We start from the raw sequence: 18,403 nt of genomic DNA, 5'->3' as shown, positions 1-18,403 counted from the left end.
TGTGTAACCCTGGCAAGCACACCCCAGCCCTCCAACACAGGCTTTCAGAGACCAGACTGGACCTTGTCAGGCCCTATGTCCTGCTGCAGGCACAAAGGAGTCTCCCAGGAGCAGCGAGAAAGCATAGTGGCATTCAAGCATTTAGTGGTTGGGAGGCCAGCCAGCCTGGGGCAGGGAGCTGGTCTGTACACCTTGGGTGCCAGGGCTGGGTTGCCGACCTGCGCAGCCCTCTGAAGAGGAGCAGCCATGGCAGTGCTCTGCAATTTTACCGAGATATCCAAAACTAAGACTGCACCCTGTTACACCAAGATCCTGAGGAGCACAAGGTATGGCAGTCTCCCAGCCTGGCTGCTGCTCAACAGCTCTGCCCTGAGCCACCTTGGCAGTGTTCCTGTGGTTATCAACATTAACACCTTGCTTTGGTGCCAGTTGATCCATCCCAGGGTGGCACACAGCTGGCAAATGTTTCATTCACAAGAGAGGACTGTAAAGCACTGAGGAAATGAAAGAGTAAAGCAAAAAATTTTTCTCTTTATGAGCATTGCTTGTTATGCACCTGATTTCAGCATTACCAGTAGTGAGGACAATTAGGATTATCTACTCTCCCTTGATCAGTCAGGACAATCAGCCCAGACTTACCAGAACCAAAACTGAAATTTTGCACAGCATTATGGTTAAATGTATTTTCACAGACTTCCATGACTCACTTGCAACACTGCAGAGTCAGACTGCAAAAAGTAGTACAAATGCATTCAGTGATTTTAAGAATAAATAAATAAATAACAATCTTAATCCTCTCTTGTCTTCCCAGCATTTTCACAAACACCAACCCAGAATTTTATGGACTTACTGTAAAGGGAATAAACTGTTCATTAAAATAGTAATTTTCATTGTCTTAAAAAAACCCACGAAAATAAAAGTAAAACACAATTCTCACCAAGTGATGTTAACAAAACCTCTGCTAAGGGCCTTTGTTCCTGATGAAAGGACAGTAACCGCATCTGAAAGCAAAATAAAAGCCTCTAATTTGCACATAAGCTCTCAATCTAGTGAGTAATAAACCAAACTTTAAAAGGTTACGTATAATTCCCCTAAATAAGCTCCTTACTATCCTCACAACCTTCCTTCAGCTTTCCCTCTCCGTCACAGGTACCGTTAGCTGCATTCCACCACTCATGTGGCAAATCCTTAAGACTCCCCCCAAGTTTTTGATGTTTGGGGGGGTTTTCCATATCAACTCAAATAGTACTTCCCTTCAAATTGTGACTTCAGTGACCAAGTGAGGGAAACAAGCACCAGGGCAGATGTCTGACAAGGCCACAGAATTTCTTTGGCATAAAGGACCCACTCCGACTTTCATGAAAGGTTTTTATGGGAGTTATCTTTGAAAAGAAAATCTTCTGATTTGAGGCAACAAACTTGTTTGAAAACAAGTATATTTTTAGGTTTACCTCTGTTTCTGCACACCTTCTGATCAAGGTTTGGAATAGAACAGTTAAAAAGCAGACACTAAAGAGTTACCAAAATGTAGCTGCAGAGCCTTGACAGACTTCAGTCTCAGTCAATTAGAGCATGTGAAGCAGCTCTCCAAAATTCAGGAAAACTTTAATACATTTCTATAGATATCACCTTAATGTATACTTACAGGATGCATTAGCTTATCTTGAGAAAGACTGACACTACACTCAGTTATCAGAGACCTTTACAGCTCATAATGACAGTAGGTAGAAAAGTCTAAAAGGGTGATTATAATGAACCTTCTCAAGGTAAAAGTGATGATATAACTTTTAACAGTTTTACAGTTGCACCTTTATAATCAAAAAACGAAGATACAGTGTCTTGCTTTTGTAAATTTAGCTAATTTTAAACACTCAAAGTAGCTTCTAATAGGTGTCATTATGGAAAAGAAGCCACAAATTTCTCTGCATTCATATTTTCTTTTTAGAATGCAAGATGAGCCTTTGAATTTGGCAACATCGTCATTATTTCCTACAATGAACCTAGAAGCAGAAAACCTTTATTGCATATTTATTTTTAAAGTTGCAGAAGGAGTATGATTACTTTGTATGCCAACTTATACCTAAAGAGAGTTTAGCAAAACAATTATCTTATATACTAGTAAATACTGCAGTTTGAAGAATATCCGTCTAACAGAAGTGAAAAGAACCATGTTTATTGTACTCCCATGACACCGCCAAGCAGTGGCAGCAATAATCCTTCACTACACTGTATAATGAAAAAAGCACTACAACTTTAAAAAAAAAAAAATTACAATTCACTATAGCTTTCCTTTAGAGTGCTATAAAATGCAACCACATTCACATGACAATATGTGTGTGTATATGTGTCTCTTAATAAAGCTTCTCTGAAGGGCAATACGGCATGTACCATGGAAACCAGGGTTGCCATGGAAAGACTGCTTTTTAGTGGATGGCAAAAGAAATGAGGGCTTGATTCCCTCTCTCTCACTTGTCTTAAAAAAAAAAAAATAAATCAGTGTAACTATTGACATCAGCAGAGTTATTCCTGAAAAACGTCAGCATGAATGAACAGCCGGACTCGACACATACACAGCAGAGAATTGTCAGCATCAGGGCTGTAGTGATCTGTACAGCCCTGTATTTTCAGAGCAGCTCTCCAGCTATCCTTCACACCACACAGCTCCACAGCCAGGCCCCTCAGGCACGCCTGTGACATGTCCTTCGAAACATTGCAGGGGTCAGAGCCACAACAAGCCACAGGAGAGGGGATTTGCAAAGTCGCAGTTCCTCACTTGCTCAATTCTCATACAAAAAGTTTCAGAATCCTCTACCTGCCAGATTTTGTATTTACTTAAGTATAAAATGTTTTCTGTTAAAATGTACATGGTGTTACAAATGAATGAAAAGCATGAATCAAATTAACTTAAAGCATATTGGTTTTCAGACATGCTTAAAACAAAGCCCATATTGATGTGTTTCATCTACCTTATTCATTAAAATGGCATTCTTGATGTCCTCATGTAACTGTAATCTCCAAAGCACTGGACAAACAAGCACATTTGTTTATCACTCTTTCCTTACTAAAGAACAGAGTTTTATTAAAGAAATCAATCACCTGTGTACAGTTTAATAGCCTGAGCTGAGCATGTAAGACAGAGCTTGCTTCAATAGCCCGCAACTCCCAAAGTATAGAGGAGCATGTAAAACCATTTGTTGCTTTAATAAAACAAAATATTTCTCAGAGCTAGCAAGTACCCTATTAGAATTAGTAATTTGAGACAGAAAAGCAGTGCTTAAAAGAAACCAATTCTAATAAAAGGAACAGAATCAATCCTGTTTGCTTACTTTCATGAGAGCCCTATGCTTCTAACCAGAGACACAAAAACACTTTACATGCTTAATGCACTGCCTTTCTCTTATTGAATCACACTTACTGTGGAAGCAGTCTTTTGAGGCTTCTGGCTGTGTTGAGGTAATTGGAGGATTGCTGCTTCTAATGAATGGTCTCCTTATAATGGAGGTCAAAGTGCTCAAAACAATGTCAGAGGCAAAACCTACAAAGGAAAAGAAAGGTTTTTGGAAATGCCGATGAACAATCTTGAAATACACTGCTTTACTAAAAGATGATCTTTCTTACCAGGCTACTGCTATAGCGTAATGACGTTCTATTAGCAGAGGAAACAACATTTGTACTAACACTGTTGGATGTTACCACGAACTGCAACAGCCACCCCTTTTATGATGAAAGGCTGAAATCTAACATTAATTAAGATCACACTCTTGAAGACTTTGCACTTTCTCACAATCAAGAGTTAGTAAACAGCTCAGCCCCAGAATTGTCCTTTTACCTATGTCAGAGTGAAGAACAGGAACTTTCTCATTAGATGAAAACTTGCAGTTCATTGCCTGTCAAGCTTTTGAGAGTTCTAATTAATTTTTTAACTATTTAGATTTATAACAAGATTATCTGTTTCATTTTAGGGGAAAACACCCTTTAACTGCCTACTTTGATTAAGTAATGGTTTTAGCAAATGGACATGATATGCAAAGAAGCTGCTAGCAGTGTATCAAGGAAGATAAAAGTTACTGAAAAATGTTTTAGAAGAAAATAAGCCCACTACAGGTAGCAGCAACTAAATAAAACGCTAAGGTGGTCAGGAAGTGTTTCACAGATTTTCAAAGTTAAGCCAAAAGCAGAGAAGAAAACCAATCCTTCATCTCCTATCAGCTGTTCCTGTTGCCAGTGATTATGGCAATATTTCACAGAGAACATATGGCAATGTTTATAGCCATCAGGCAGTATTTCACAGAAGCTGCGACACCATGTGTCCACCAACTAGCCTTTCTGATTGCAATTAATTAGAGAAGAAGCAGGAGGCACTTTTTAAATAACATTAAGTCTCAGAGTTTCCTGAAATTTCATGGCCCATGTACAAGACTAAGTGACAGGAAAGTCTATTAAAATTGTAACAAGCCTAGTACACCGAGTCTGTCCTTGAGGAACAAGGCCTAATAAAAAAAAATACATTCTTTAAGGAGCATTAGAAAGAGCAGAAGTATAATAAGCCGTTTAGGGTGGTATCTTGGAAGCCTGCAACAATAAGGAATTATTTGAAAACCTTTAACAGACCATTTTATGAAACAGATTCTGCAGAAAAGCTGCCACAGTGAAAGCTATAGTGGCTGGTTTATAGTTGCCAGACCCAAGAGGATGTGTATCAAAATTACATGGGGAACTATCAAGGAGCCAAGACTTATGAAGTACACTGTGGTAGTCATTTCATGATTCCTATTTTAATAAAAGCAAGCAAGAGAGGAAAATTAAGGATAATAACTACTCAATAGGTTTTCACACAGAAGCAGAAAGCTGAACTTTCCCAGCCAGCCCCTGCAGTTGGATGTGGCACTCTCAGGCAGCCCCAGTCAGGGATAGAGCAGGAGGGGTGGGCAGCACAGCCCCACATCACAGCAACTTCTGCAGCAGTGCAGAAAGCACTGCAGACTACAGTGCAATGATTCTCACTCAGAAAGCTTTCCATTACAGAGGCATTTTCCAAACCCAGTGCAATCTGACCCATTGGGAATGAGTCGAGAGAATCACACAAGCTCAAAATTCTACCAGAACTGACACTATAGACAAGACATCAGTCAAAACCGATGCTGAGAAGTTCAGCATCATGTTCCTAAATTCGGGGTTGGTTCATAGCATCCTCTCCCCTTATTGGATACCTTTGCCCCACACGATCTGCTTCTCTGCTGCTCCTCGTCTTGAACTGGGATATTTCCTGGTGACATGAAATAAGAGAGCAAGTTTGGAGGAAACTTGTCCAGCTGTAGTCTTAGCAGGGCTCCTTTCTGCTAAATCTCTAAGTTCTGATCATGTAACTGAGCTCACCTTGCAGTTCTTCCCATGGCTGTGGTACAAATCTCTCTCTCTCTCCTCTCCAGACTCTTATTTTTATAAAACTCCAGAAACTCATCACCTTTGAGATATCTGTGCACCTGTCAAATCTTGCAAAGTGGGTCAGCAACCTCAGAAGTTATTAAGACACATTAATGGTGTAGTCATACAAGCCTCATTTCCTTAAGAAAGAAGGTTTTTCTACTCCTCTGCCATTATTTATTGTTATTTTCGCATTTCCTTCATTCCCCTAAACATCTAAGCTCTCATCTTGAGACATAGGAAATGCAAACGGTGTTGGTAATAATGGAAACGTTTATTTTTATTATTCTTAAGAGCAAAATTCTACAATATACCCATAGTAGATCTTGAAAAGGTAAACTAATGACCACAATACACCTGCCTAATTGTGGTACAATAACCTAGGATCCATTCTCACACATGTGACATGACAGAAAATACAAACCATGTTTAAAAGTACGTCAGATTGTAGAGATTTTTACCAATCTTTCCATCAGCACTGGGCATATTATTTTAAACTCCAGATGCAGCCCTGATACCAATCAGCAGCTAAAAATGAGCCACCACTCCACCCACCGCTACACTTGCATGATGACAATAGGGTTACTTTTACAAATAAATAAATACCAAAATAAAATGACAGCTGGCAACTTCACCATCCTTGTCTACACTTTCCTAGGAGCAAAGTTAATATTTTGAGCTGTGCACACAGAATGCTCTCAAGGTTTGTGCTCCATCAAAAAAGTTCCCAAACTGCAAGGCTGACAGCTGCCACCAACTTAACAGCTATACTAAAGTTCCTGGCACAACTTACAGTGGCTTCTCTAAAATTTAGGAATAGCCTCAATGATAAAAGAAAATTGAAATGCATTCCGTAATAAAACATATTTCAACGAAAAGATGAAGAAGAGAGCTCAGAGAGAAATTCCAGTCCAATATGCACCACCAGCTCTGGTGTCATTGCTACAGCACTGTCTTATTAATGTTATTTTTAGGACAGTAAGACAAATGCCACTGATAATCAAGAGGTGTAGCAGGGACCACCCTCCCCAGTTAAATCGCTCCTTTTCCCCCTTTCAAAGGCTCCCATGGGTGCACTGCTTTCCATGTAGGCTGGGACCAGAACAGAGAGGCAGCCAGTCCATGCCCCAGGGATGGTCAGAGGTGCCCTGCAGGGTTCAGGGCCCTTCCTTCCTAAAATGCAATGGCACCTCGAGGAGTAGTTGGACTGATCCAACTCAGCGGTCCAGGTCTAGCAGACGCCAGGGGAGGTAGGGATCATGATGGAGCCTGGGGAGGAGCTTGAAGGCAACAGAACAGGGCCTGAGTGTGGGCAGGGGCACTACCGTACCTCATTTCCTGACACTGGCACAGCTTTGGATATGACCCACTGCATAGACCTATGGTCTTTAAAGGAAAAAAAAATATCCAAAGCCTAACACATTAAGGATTTCAGCAGGAAGGAGGCATCATACACACTCTCTCTACCTCTCACACTGGTTGATCTGGAAAGATAAGCAGACGAAAAAGTAGAAGAGTAATTTGTACCTCTGCTAGCCAAAGTAGGAAAACTATAATACATCCCCCGAACACCAGGATGTGACAATGCAACATTCTTTTGGCCAAAAAAAAATATTCTTGACCCAATTATATGCATAATTATCCTTGTAACAGCCATGCCAGCAGAGACAGACACAGCAATAATAACAAATATACATATATATACACCTGTAAAAAAGCCACAATTTGAGAAGAGCTCATCTGAATCCCAGCACTCTGTGCTAGCCAGCCTCCTCGTGCCAGAGATCCATCCTTAATGCCAGGCACACATGACTTTTTCACTCAAAATTTTTTTCTATTTAAATCTGAGGTGTACAACCTGGCATGCCCCCTGGTGAGGGGTCATTGATTCCAGTCCATCACCTGATATGCTGTCAGGCCACTGAGTGAAAAGGTAACTAGAAGAGAATGAAATGAGAAAACCAAGATGGTTCTGGCAATCACACCTCACGTCCCTACAACACTGACACTGCCCCTGCCCTGAGGAGCTAACAGAGCAGCTGATGATCAGTGCCAGTACATGTGCCCCATCCATACTGTGCTGGAGAGACTGGGCTCACTAGTTCATATTGCATAACTAAAAAATAATCAAGAGATATAAATGGTCATTTTAGTGAATAATTTCTACCATAATTATTGCAGCTCTGATCACCCCCAGAATTTATTTTACGAGTACCTCAGCACCAAGGCTTTTGTTTTAGTCTAACAAAAGAACTAGAGTTATAGCTAAATTGAAATAAGTTTTCCTGATTTCAAGCAAAGCCATGAAAAACTGAACTTCATATGCACTTCCTGCACACACCTTGAAGGAGTCAAGGTGAGAATGGACAAATCTGAATTTCCAGTTATTGTTTAACAAGGTTAACTTAAAGAGTTCATGTAAGTCTTGTAGAACTCTTCCACTCATTGCACCTGGAAGAACAAACAAGTCACTCCGAAAAAACTAGGTCTTCAGTATAGATCACTTAAAGATGTTCCTAAACACAACATGTTATTAACTGGATTACCTTTAACAAGAATAAATGAAAAAGACAAAATATATCTTGACAAATACGCCCTTTTTGTGCTTATAGAATGTGCCAATATTCTAATTTCCTTACACAGGCTGTTTTGAAGGAGTGTTATTATCAGATGTCACAGGCTACTTGACACCTTCACACACACCACACAGAGGAATGACCAAAGGCATTAGAAATCTTAGCCTGAGCTATCCTGAACATGACACTCTTCAGATTCTTTTTGCCTAAAATACTGATATTGCAAAACAAAACAAACGAACAAATTAAAAATTAAGCTAGATCAAAAGCAGAGTTTTTTCCTGTGAAAACAATTACAGAAATCCCACTGAAAATACTGTTCTGGAAGAATTTTGAAATATTATCTCTTGATTCTTACTTCATTCTTCAGTTGTTTTTAATGATGCACTAAAAACAGCCATGTAAGTATGTTATTTCTAAAGACAATATTGCCTTCTAGGTCAAGCTGTCTCCTGGTTGATTTACACCAGGAGAGTTTATGGTTTATATCACATTTTTACATTAAATAAAAGCCAACAAAAAATCTAGAGAAGAAATATAAAGTATAGTGGTCCTTAAGCATTTGAGTACAAGGGAAACCGTAACAAAGACTATTGCTAGTGAAAGATTCTAACTGAAAAACATGCAAACAAAAATAAAAAGAAAATCAAAGTTTCATTTTTACTATTTTCATTTGATATTTTTTCCTCAAGAAATGGTCAACTAGATAGCAGTTTTAAGGATATTTTCTCTCCCTTTTTAATAGCTGATTCAATTAAAACTATCTTAATGTATTCTTTTTGTACTAACCCCAAAGACACATTGGTCAAGACTGACACAGAATCAAGATCATTAACTACAGCAGAAATCCAACATTAAGAAAGAAATGAAGGTAAAATCCACCTTCCAATAGACAAAGAAACGCTAAGAAGAAGAAATATGCATTATAATTTATTCACTTTTACAAAAAGTAAAAGCTTATCTAGTAATACAAACAATATTATTATAGACCTTAACTTTTTATTCAGGGTCAACTATAACTTCATTAGCTATTTCAAAGTTATCTTTTTCCTCAACCAACAATCACAAATTACATTAGATTACAGTTCAGCACTTGGAGGAAAAAAAAAAAGAAAGACTTTTACAAAACACTATTTACTTAGTGAAAAATGGGATACTTAAAACCTGTGCCAAACTATCATAAAATCAATTTTTTGCCATGCATTTTGAGGGCAAGTATTTCTTGATTGTATTCAGGTGGTGATGGGCAGACCAAAATGTTGAAGCTTCTGATTTTTGCAGTTTGGAAATCTACAGAGTCGTGTTTGTACTGTACCCAAGCAAAGGTCACATATAACTCTTTAAGGCAGTTCTGAAAGAGCAGCAGGGTTGTTCCTACTCCCGAGCTGTAAGACAAAGCCGAAAGTCTTAGAAGAGAAGAGGAGGGGCTGTTTTGTTTCAGTTTGGTTTTTTTTACATCACTTAAGGACAAAAAGATCCCCGCACTTGTCTGCACACTGCATGCCCAGGGCCTTCCACGTGCTTCAACCCTGAAATCCCACAACCCCAAAGTTACACACCATGGACCAGAAGTTGCATCTTGAGAGAGGGTGCTCATCCTGTTGGGAAGGGTTAAACAACTACAACTCATTGGATGAAATCTGTGGCTCACTTTTAGAGAGAAAGAGAAGAATTAAGCATCATTTAAAGAAACATTAGAAGCAAACAACATTGGGTAAAAGCCTCTTTGTTTTACACCAGTGTTCAGATTATATTCTCTCTTTTTTTGCTATGGTAAAAAAAAAAAAAAAAACCACAAGCTTGTATCACAACCATGATAATAACAGAAAGGAAGACTAAGTTGGAATGTTTCGGCTTTATCTAAGGCCACACTGCGCAGCAAACAAGTCTAAATTGATCTACTATTAGAACAGTACAGAATAACTTTCACATGCTTGTGCTTCTTGTGTTGTGGGGTTTTTTTAAAATCTATTTCCCATAAGATCAGAATTCATAAGGCATCAGTTGTGATAGGAAGAATGCCAACAATTAGGTTATTTATAGTTTGTTCACATTTTCTTCAACTGAAAATTACCAATGTTAGAATATTTGCAAACAAATTTGTATTCATATTTTACTCTTTGGAGGCAATGATAATTCTCAGGGAATGCAGAATTCTCCCTATCATTTTATTCTGAGTAAATGCAACAATAGACTAGTAACTCTTGGCTTTTGATTATGCTCCAACATAGTTGCAAGTCTCAAAATGGGGGCAGGGAGAACCAACCACATCCCCACAGAGGATCCACGCTTCTAGTCTACAGAAGTGTAAAAACTGAACCACTAAACCTTTGGGGCAGTCAATGACCTTGAAAGCTCACCTATACTACATTTCTTCAATACCACAGGATTTATCTGTTCTGGACATCTGACCTGCTTCCTCACCATGGACTTGCCTGGCAATTACTGCTGTGTGCCTGATCCCAACCACTGTCCTTGACCAGCCCCATGCACTGTGTGAGGACACTGCAGGATGCAGGACCCCATTCTGAGGGTCCACGGCTGCGCTCATCCTCGACTCACAGTTTGCCAGCCCTTATGGATCATCCAAGCCTGTGCTGCCCTCAGCAACTTTCTTTCCGGTTTTTCTGCTTCTAGTGCAACCAGACATTAGCATTCTCAAGGATCAAAGGTGTAGCATTCAACGCATGCTTGCTGCCCAGTCCCGATGCAATTTTTTGAATATTAGAAAATTATTACACCAATCTCAAATGACCACTGCACACAGACTGCTAAAGGTAACCCAAATTTGTTTTAACCTTGAGACAGTCCTCAGTCAACAGCAAACATCCTAGGTCAGGACAGCATTACATGGCTTAAAGGAGGTCCCACAGTCCTGTTCCTGAACTCTAAAGACACAACCAGTGTATTGATTTGGTCAAACTGTTGCAGACATGAGCAATGTTACGCCACACAGCTTGTGCAGACGTGTGGCAAGCGCTGCAGCATGGACAACACACATCATTCCAAAAATGCTCCCTGCTCAAGTTCAGCAGCAATAAAAAACAGCAGCTGCCATGGGACTGGGAATGGCACAGTCTCTGGACAGGCTGTATAAGCACCTGTACTGTGTGCAGCACCAAGATCTTACTTTTTAGGTCTGCTCAAGTTGTGAGCTTTTCCTTTTTGGTTTTGTTTTTTTTTTAAAGTAATTTTCACGGTTCTCAAATCGAAAGTTGGAGATTATAAACTGTTACCTCAGTCATTTCTTGAAAACCTAGACCAGTTTAGATCGCCAAGGGCATATGAAACAGACATCTTTCTCCAAGTTGCAAAAATGACAAACTGAGAGCAGCATGGCACACAGAGGCAAAGGCAGGAAAGCATATATGTTTTCCCCTTTCTACTGCATCACAGATTTATGTTGCGTCCACAATCTCTCCAAAGATTGCAATAGCATTGCTGCTACTCCTTCAGCACAATATGTTTTCAAACTCCACTGATTTCAGCACATTCTGATATTCAGGGTATGCTCTGAGATTGTCTTTCCTACCTTCTCATTTCACTAACTGGCCTCAGGAAAGTGCATCTCCTCCAACAATATCCAAGAATTTCCCCATTTTCAGGGTTCCATCCAAGACTAAATGCATTCCATCAGGTTATGGATTAGAGCCTCAAAAAAGTCACTGACCCCAAAAATCACATGGAGTGACCAGGTTAGCTAGAAACAGCACAGAGTCCCTAAACATCAGCCAGCAGGAGCTCTCCTCTGGCCACACCCTAATTTGAATCTCCTCTGACCTCTCCAACCATTCCCTGCTTTCAGGTGGTCAAGTAAGTGGAACTGAGCAGGTCAATGCTGCTCTTCTGAGAACAAAGATCCTCAAAGCAAATATATAAAAGCGAGTTTCTAAAAGGTAGCCACTTCTGCTGTGACTAATGAAGATAATGATGAGGGAGTAAGTCAATCTAAACACAGAACACTGTAAACATGTGTATCCTAACAGTTGTTTATTTCTTCATCCTCTAGTTGAAAGCAAGTTCTTCTGTTTTTTGGTTTCATAATGTCATGTCACATTGTCCTTACTTTTAAACCATTTTTTTTGCATGTATTTGAGAGGGTTTTTTTAATAAAAGTGGAGGTGTTCTTGGCATTTCTGCTGCAACAGCAGGGCTTGAACTTAAGGTCAAATGAAAGGAACAGTGTGTTCTGTTACCACGGCAACCATACCAGGCTAATATCAGGTACTAAGATACCAAGAATGAAGTGATAAAATCACTACATTAGTTTAATAAACAAGTTCCATTATCATCATTTTACTATACATATGGTTCTATGAAAAAATGTCAAATTTCAGAATTTGTTCTGCTTGGCCTGTTATTCATTATCTAACAAAAATGAGAAATTATTTCCTTTCTAAGATCTTCAAAATTACAAGTTTATTGAGAAATCATTAAGGCTGCTATAGATTTTAAAGCCATATTCTAGGTACACCAAATTTTACAGACCCTAAAGCAAACTCTAACTTGACATTCAATTTCAGTTCTCATTTTACATATTCATATTCTGCCTCGGCATTTTAATAAATTGTATAATTAAATTTTAAATATAAATCCTAATGTGTCAAACTACAGAGCTCAGAGTGCACCTCAGAAATTCTTCAGACCAAGAGGAAAAATGTGAATGAAAGCCCTTCTCAGCACATATCCAAAAGCTGGTGTAGTGAACTACTACTTGGGCATGTCTCCCACATCCTTTACATAACACCCCAGTCCAAAGCCAGTTCCTAAGCCAGCAAGATTGAATATCCACAGAGCTTGTTGGAGCTGGTTCCAGCTACCCTTGCAGCTAGTGAAGGGGACAGAACTTGCCAGGCCTGGATGCAAAGTAACTAACACCATATGGTTTGAGGCAAGCACTTGAGAAGCGCCTGGAAGCCCAGACAAATGCCAGCCAGTGAGAGCATTTTGCTGCATTTAATACTGGAGTGAGAATATTCCACCCAGCTCTCCTTCCCACTGACCTTCCGGGTAGCCTGGAGTAAGGCAGCCAGTGCAGGTGCCAGAGACACAGACCACAGCACCAGGCTGAACGACTGCCTCTATATCAGAATTGCTAATAAGACAAAGATTTAAAATGTCACTTTTGGCTAGTGATGACAATAGTGGCTAGAGAAATAATTAACACCGATTTCCATATTACAGATAATTCTGCAAAAGAAAATGAATGGGGCCAAATGGTTCTGAGAGTTTAAGATAACTCCAGAAAGTCAGGAAATCCAACAGAGTCTGAGCAATTTATTTGCAAAATAATTTGAAATTACTTTGCATAGTAATAGGATTCTGGAGATATGTTGTTAACCATGCAGAACAGCCACATTGATTGAGAGCTGCAGTAGAGAAAAGTAAAAGTTTTTTCCACAACAGAGGATTGTAAGACATCTTTGTGACCTTTTTAACCAGATAAAACACAAAAGTCACCCCAGTTCATCCACCACAAAGCACCAGCACATAAACACTTGAAAGACAGAGAGATAGGTCACCAGGCCCCACCAAGAGACACTGCTTGTTTTCATTAGCCAAACCAAAGCATCAAAACCAGTCAAAATTTTTGTTGCTTGTGCTTGAATCTCCTTGTGTGCCCCACAGACGTGTTTATATCAAAGTCACATCACTGCAAAAAATTAAAAGAAGATACTTAGAAAACATGCTAATACTTTGGTCTTACCTTTTAATAAACATATACAGCTAATATTTACCTTCTAAATAAAGTCACATCAAAAACGAATTGCTGAGTAACAGAAACACGCTCATAAGCTGCTATCAGAGTACTGCTGATACCCTTCCATCTCACACATTCCTCTGCTTCTTGGAACGTGCTGTTTTGTATCGATTTTATGCAATTTTGTCAGCCTGACATCAATGAAGCAAACACTACACAGGAGTAGTCTATGGTCTTCCAGCCACATATCTGTACACGGCCTCAAGAACCGTAAGCTGTAGCTGCCAGTTTCTCCTAAAAAAATCTCAGGGCAGAAGGACAAGCTGACCTAATCGGTGGGTTGTTTGAATAGGTTTTGCAGTGGGGGCACAGCTAATCCTTGGCTGACAGCCCAGCCTGGAGACTTTTATATTTTTATCTGTGATGAATGGACTTGACATCCATGTTCCCACAGCTTCTGCTAAACATGCAGTTCAGACCTTATTGTTAAATACCACCGAGATCACAGAAAACTAAACTCTTATGACAGTGGAATGACTATGCCAGAGGGCAGACTTCTCTGAGACAAGTATTGGATTACACCAGAAATGTAACACAGAATAATAGGGCACTATGAAAAGGTTCATGATCTTGGGCCCCTGAATACCTTGCACCTTTAAAATTAGACTGACCTTTCCGAATAGAAAATACATTGAGAGAGTTGAGAGATCTAAAAAGATAACATGTTATCCAAAATTATACTAGGATTTCATACTCACATAAAATGTGTTTATCCCATTTAACTCAGAGGCACATTCAGTCAACTTGACCTTACTCACTATTCAAAATCTTAAAGCAATATTACCAAAGTGACGATTGAGATCTCCACCTCTAGAATTCGCAGGTTGAGATGTGAGCTGAAAAGTAAGATTTGGAAATAAATTTTAAATAAAGTCTGAAAATATTTTATCCAATTAGCAATGAAAACAGTTTTCACAGACAGAAAAGGACAAAACCTCCAGACAGATAACCTTTTTTCTTAACTAATCCAAGGTACAAAATTTAATTTTCTACTTTCTGTACTACAACCATACACAGAATGTTCTGGCTACTCCATAAAATTGTTTTCTAGCCATTCAGCTTCTATAAAAGGTGTTGATGAGTATTGCCTAATTTCTGTTTTTCTGTACATTTTGCACAGATGCCAATAACAAAAAAAATTAAACATGTCAGTCTTAAATAGAAAAGCAATGTCAGTTCATAAGAGATGCTGTTTAAACCATTAGCTCTGTCCGAACTATCCTTGTTTTAGACTGGGAAGTATTTTAAACCTTAATTACTAAAGTCTGCAAGACTGCGACAGATCTATCTTTTCCTTATGGGCAACTTGCCAGGATGAAGCATGAATTCTTCTTTTAAGATGACCATACTTAATTAGCACTTCAGCTAACTTTATGATGCTTACATGATTCAATAGACTACTTCTGGTTCTGGCAAGTACATCCGTCTGCTGCAGTTGGGGAACTTCTAGGGTCAAAGCTATTTTTCGTGCATTTTCACAATTTTTTATTATGTCTTGTATTCCAGTAGATTTTGATTTCTATATGTAAAATACAGACTAGGAAACTGAAATTTCCAAACTTGACCAAAAAAAACCTTACTCTGAATATTCCTTACTGTAGTCACTGATAGTCGCTGTTTGATTGTTGCTTCAGAATGTTGTTATAGAACTCAGATACTTATTTACAGCAACAGCTCTGTATGGGAGAAGAGATAATAGAGATGGAAGAGCTGAACACAACAAGGATAGAAACATACACGCTGCCCATTTCGACACAAACCTAAACCAGTATTTCATCTAGAGCTGCTATTGAGCCTGTTGAATGCTGCTTCTGCTGAGAGAAAAACTAAGGCTGTATGTCATTGCTGCAGCTATTTTTCCATGAGGACAAACATGGCCCTGCTTTCTGAGCACAGAAGGCATCAGAGGAGCCAGTTTCTTTTCTTTGCTTATTGTTCCAAACCTCTTCCAAGCCAGCTTTCTACTACAAGTCCCTCTCTTGTTAGACACTCAAACTCTGCCTAGTTCTGGTCTTGTGGCTTTGCTCCCAGTTGTAGAAAGCAGATATGGTACCTAAAGTAACTCTCTGATATCCCATGTTTGTGTTCGGCCCAATGAAACCTGACAATACACAGCTCAACAGCTGGGCAGCTTTTCAAGTGGCTGGAGCTTCACCCCAGGATTCTCCAAAGCAGCAAAATGGTCTGTTACACTTAAGCATTACAAAAGGTTGTTATTACCTTTACTGTCACACCCATCACCTTCAATGATGTTTAACTCCAACATTAACTGTAAAAGCATGTTTCAGCTCTGCCAATATCTTAGGGTCTAAAATAACATCATCCCTATGAGAAATCCTAAATAAAATCTACATCTGTATTATTTTACATCTGTATATATATATATGCATATATAGATACACATATACTGACATGCACATATATAAATATATTTCCATAGCATCTTCCTTGTCAAGACATTTTCTCCATCACCTATCCAAACTGAATTTCTTCCCATCCAAACATCAATTCCCACAATCTCTCTCTTTGCTGAAGTCCTCTCCTGTAATTCTCTAACATTGGTTGCTCTCAAGGAATGCCCATTGTTTCAGTGAAATCTGCTACATGTGGCCTTCTATTTCATTCTGCTGTAATGGTCAACTCACTGTAGTGAGGCTGTAGCCTCAGCTCTCGGGGACAGTGACCCACAGTCTGCCCTATTCATCCTCACAGTGCATTCCTTAATCCACTCCTGAGCTTAGCCCCTACAGCCAGCTGTACTTCCCACCCATTTCTTCCCCAGCAAACATGTTGCCCCCAAGATATTGCTGCTCCATGTTGCTTCAGGAACACCAGCACCACATCTTACCTGTTCACTACTCTGTGTTTCTGCTCTTCCTCTCACCCTTTACACCTTCTTAGGTAACCTGATAACCAGATCTGACTGCCACTTGTCCAAGTCACTGAAGACTCAAGAACTGTTTCTCAGTTGAATTTATAGGATGGCTTTCATTGCCACTGAAACCTGAACTGACAAGCTCATCCTTTTCTGTCATTTTGTAGACTGCAACAATTCAAAGCGAAAAGACAACATACAGATCATTCTGGCTATATCTTGGCCTCAGGATGTGTTGCCCAACAAGATGGGAAGCAACAGCCTAGTATGTTCGAGCTAAATATTTTGTACCAGAACAGGATGAGCTGGTCAAGCTTCACAGTGAACAGAAGAGTACCAAAGTTTATCCCAACCCAGAAAAACAGGACCTTTGTGTCTTATGCAAAAGGACAGAGGCAAGGGAAGATGCTGGCAGGGTTGTGTTTTCAGACTATTTCCTCCTCCTCCTCCTAGTTCTTGTCTGGATCTGAATTTCCCCAAGAGTTCCCCTCTTCCTGGCTGTACAGCCCATTAGCTGTAACTGTGTTAACTTTGGGGGAGAACAGGTCACAAAACAGTGTTGTCAACAGTTTTTACAGCCTCATCAGGTGCCAGGAGAGCATGTGCACAGCACCCCTTCAAGGAGGGAAGGGGGAGGAGGGGGCACAGCCACAGATGCTGCTAAGAAGTAGTGTATTTACTTCTAACCCTTCCTCCTCCTCCTCTGCTCCCTGATCAAACTGTTCCTTTGCCTGCTCAGTCCCAGGAATCAGTTTTCAGGAAGGAGCACCTGCCCATCAGCACACCCTCAATGCTCCCAGAAACAAAGCTTTGCAGTACTTACCAGTGTATTCCCATGAGCTCCTGGAGACAAAGAGGACCCTGTGCTCTTTGAAGTTCACCCAAGAAGCCAAGCAGCATCAGAGTGCTATGTCCATGATCAAGCGGCAGCTATATTTTGTGACATTGGGTCAACATCTTTTTTCTTTTTTCTCTTCTTTTATTTCTGCTCCTGCCTTGGCCTTCAATATCCTGGTGAAATGAGCATGGCATCTTACACAGTTCTGTAAAGTAAATTTATTTAAAATGAAGTAAAGTAACTGATGTCATCTGCCTTCCTCTAAGCAGAGAGAGTGCATTGCTCATGATACCAAGCCAGTCAGCAGCGCCCTGCCATCAGGGGTCAGATTCTAGCTAACAGCACACAAAATTCAACATGTAACATCTCTGCTGTAAGTCTGCTATCTTGAGCCACTATTTTTGCAATTTTTAACCTTATTTTTGGTGAAGAGAAAGAATACAATCTTCTACAGCAGGATGGGTCTGTACTCTCTGTAGCACATGGCTTATTATCCAGGAGACTGACTGTTCCAGATACTAAAAAGCGCAGTTGGGATGAAAGAATGATGTTGTATTAAAAACACAAGAGAAGGCACAGATCAGCTGGGGAAAAAAACCAGTCTTCCTTTGGCAGTACCTATCACCTCCTGGACTACCTCTGGGCTGTAAAACACCCCCAGTGCCGTGCCACGGCACTGCCTCCACCCAGCAGAGTCCTGGACGGCAGGGAGGTCACCCTGTGCTGGCCCAGCCACAGCCAATGCCATCCCTCAGCTGCATCTCCTGCACTGCTCCTGCCCCTCTGCTGGCTGTGCCTGACAGGGGAGACGACTGATTAAAGTGACAGACAGGGTTTCAATCGAGAGAGGAGCTTGTTTTAGCACAGGCCTGTCTACTTCAGTAAATCTCTGGTTTTATCAGCTCTGTGCAACTGACTCATTTAGACCT

At 40.0% G+C, this 18,403-nt stretch overlaps 1 long non-coding RNA gene across 1 annotated transcript; it reads right to left on the bottom strand.

The window, feature by feature from the left end:
- Window positions 1-935: 935 nt before the first annotated feature.
- On the bottom strand, window positions 936-17,676 carry LOC116790938. The gene is made up of 3 exons (XR_004358553.1): window positions 17,460-17,676; window positions 3,416-3,535; window positions 936-1,001 (listed from the first exon to the last, which is right to left on the bottom strand). It is a non-coding gene; the product is annotated as an uncharacterized LOC116790938 (long non-coding RNA).
- Window positions 17,677-18,403: the final 727 nt, after the last annotated feature.

This window comes from Chiroxiphia lanceolata, chromosome 9, assembly GCF_009829145.1.
Source record: "Chiroxiphia lanceolata isolate bChiLan1 chromosome 9, bChiLan1.pri, whole genome shotgun sequence".
NCBI lineage: Eukaryota > Metazoa > Chordata > Aves > Passeriformes > Pipridae > Chiroxiphia > Chiroxiphia lanceolata.
Note: the sequence above shows the minus strand (reverse complement) of the source record. Positions and strands in the feature narration are given on the sequence as shown.